Source organism: Scylla paramamosain, unplaced genomic scaffold (genome assembly GCF_035594125.1).
Source record: "Scylla paramamosain isolate STU-SP2022 unplaced genomic scaffold, ASM3559412v1 Contig19, whole genome shotgun sequence".
NCBI lineage: Eukaryota > Metazoa > Arthropoda > Malacostraca > Decapoda > Portunidae > Scylla > Scylla paramamosain.
Genome location: NW_026973684.1, coordinates 20,001 through 22,500, shown reverse-complemented (window position 1 = coordinate 22,500; position 2,500 = coordinate 20,001). Strand labels below are relative to the sequence as shown.

Below are 2,500 nucleotides of genomic sequence, written 5' to 3'. Positions count from 1 at the left end.
TGGTGCAGTTGGGGAAAACGCCGTCAGAAGCACTGGGTATGCTGCAAAAAGTGTACGGGGATGAGACAATGTCACGCTCACGTGTTTTTGAGTGGTGCAAGAGGTTCAAAGAGGGCCGGGAGGACGTGGAAGATGACCCCAGGAGTGGAAGACCCTCAACGAGCAGGAATGAGGCCAATGTTGAGCGTGTCAAGCAGATGGTGCGTGACGATCGTCGGTTGACTGTTCGAAAGATCGCAGATGAGCTTGGCATGAACCACAACAGCGTGTGGAAGATTATCACTGAAGATCTGGGCATGCGGAAAGTCTGTGCGAAGATGGTGCCGAGACTCCTGAACGATGACCAGAAGGGACGACGCATGCAGGTGTGTCAGGACATCCTCGAGCGTCTGGAAACTGAACCAGACTTGCTCAGGAGAGTCATCACCGGCGATGAGTCCTGGGTATTTGAGTACGACCCGGAGACCAAACGCCAGAGCCTTCAATGGAAGAGTCCGGCGTCGCCACGGCCGAAGAAAGCAAGGCAGTCCAGGTCCAGCTTCAAGGTCATGTTGATCGCTTTCTTCGATGTGAGGGGCATCGTCCACTGCGAGTTCTTGCCACAGGGCCAGACAGTCAACCAACATGTGTACAAAGAAGTACTGCGGCGTCTGCTTCGTGCAGTGCGCGAGAAGAGGCGGGAGTTGTGGCAGGGCAACTCGTGGCTGCTTCACCACGACAATGCGCCTGCTCACAATGCCCTGAGCATCAGAGAGTTCTTGGCCAAGAAGAACATCGCCGTGCTGGAGCAACCGCCCTACTCACCTGACCTCGCTCCGTGCGACTTCTTCCTCTTCCCCAAGCTCAAGGAGGTCATGAAGGGGACCCGTTTTGATGATGCGGACGACATCAAAAAGGCCGTGACGACGGAGCTGAGGAGCATCCCGCAAGAATCCTTCCAGCAGTGCATGCAAGCCTGGCAGAGAAGGATGGACAAGTGCATGCGGTGCCAGGGGGATTACTTCGAAGGAGATAACCTATAGTTTGTAGCCTGGATGTGAAATAAAACTTGTGTGGCACCAGTCCTGGAACTTTAATGACACACCTCGTATTCCTTCCAGTGTAATTATGTTGTTGATTTAAAGTTATCTGTTGATGTTAACTTAATTCCTTCAACGTGGTTTTATGGAGCAAAATGCAGTCGCCTTGGTACAGCCAGCTCGCTCACTTTTATACAGCATAATGCACCAGATGTTCCTGAACACACATTAACCTCGTCTCCGCAGAGCAAATATTGTTGTTTTCTTGGTGAGAGAGAGAGAGAGCAAACTGTGCGCGGGAAGGAAGCCAGGATGCCGCTGTTGTTATGCCAAGCACCCAGCTAAGGCTTGTCATACCCAGCACGTCTTTACACTTTAGAAAGCTTGTCAGGGAGGCAATGTCCACTTGCTTACTTGGTAATGTGTCTCCAGGTCGCTGAATGTTGGCCAGGCCACTGTTGTGTTCGTGGGACAGGTAAAATAAACACAAGAGCGGCTGGAACTCCCCTCCGTCACAGATTTGTTTAAACTGTTTTGGCGCCTCCAAAAGACCATCTCAATATGCAGATTTTATTTCTAACTTATGAAAACAAATATTTTTTAGGGGATTTTATGCATTCATATTTTGTGGAAATATATTAGAAGAGGAAGTTTCACTAACCTTGAGTTTCATCAATTAAGGAGCAAAATAAGTGTTTTTCCCCCGAGATTTAGATAGTATGAAAAGCATACCATGTTTACTATCTTCCCTATTGCCTCATTAATATCCTACACAAACATGTAAAAATACTCTATTTTAGTATTTCGTTAGATGATAACAGATATCCAAAAAAAGAGGTAAGACACCCAGTAACTCTTGTGAAATATGACACGATAAATGTGACAATCTTGACTACATTATGACTTCAATGCTACAAGAGACCGAGAGAGAGAGAGAGAGAGAGAGAGAGAGAGAGAGAGAGAGAGAGAGAGAGAGAGAGAGAGAGAGAGAGAGACAGAGAGAGAGAGAGATGCTTTTGATGCCAGTCTGTCTATTAGAGCAGGGTGAATGAGTGGAAGCCCCAATATATTATTATCCTTTATGATATTACCTTATCCTTTGCTGTGTGTGTTATTCTACTCTTACTTTATTTCCACCCAGTCCATAAATTTGTCTAAAGCTCCCCAATGACTCAGCACTAACAACCTGATTACTGAGTCTATGTCATTCTATCCTGTCTTTCTTAAATCTATCCTCAAGCTTGAATCCATTTTTACTTCTTGTCCTTCCCTGTTTACTGCTCAGAATTTTGCATATATCACCCTTGTTGCATCCCATATCACTTGAAGAAATGGATTAGACCTACTCTTAATCTAATTCTGCCTTTATCAAGCACAAACCCATTATTTATATCCCTACCTGGAGAATTTTGCTTATATCATTCTTATTATGTCCCCTATACCACTATAAGACCACTATCAGACCCCTCTTAACCTCTCTA

The 2,500-nt window shown here is 46.0% G+C and overlaps 1 protein-coding gene across 1 annotated transcript in view; it reads left to right on the top strand.

Annotated features, from left to right (window-relative positions):
- The first annotated feature begins 2,047 nt into the window (after positions 1–2,047).
- Positions 2,048–2,500, top strand: part of LOC135097412 (uncharacterized) — a 2,920-nt gene continuing 2,467 nt past the window's right edge. Inside the window, exon 1 of the mRNA XM_063999257.1 lies at positions 2,048–2,500. This exon is cut by the window's right edge and continues 285 nt beyond it. The gene's annotated coding sequence lies outside the window, so the exon portion shown is untranslated.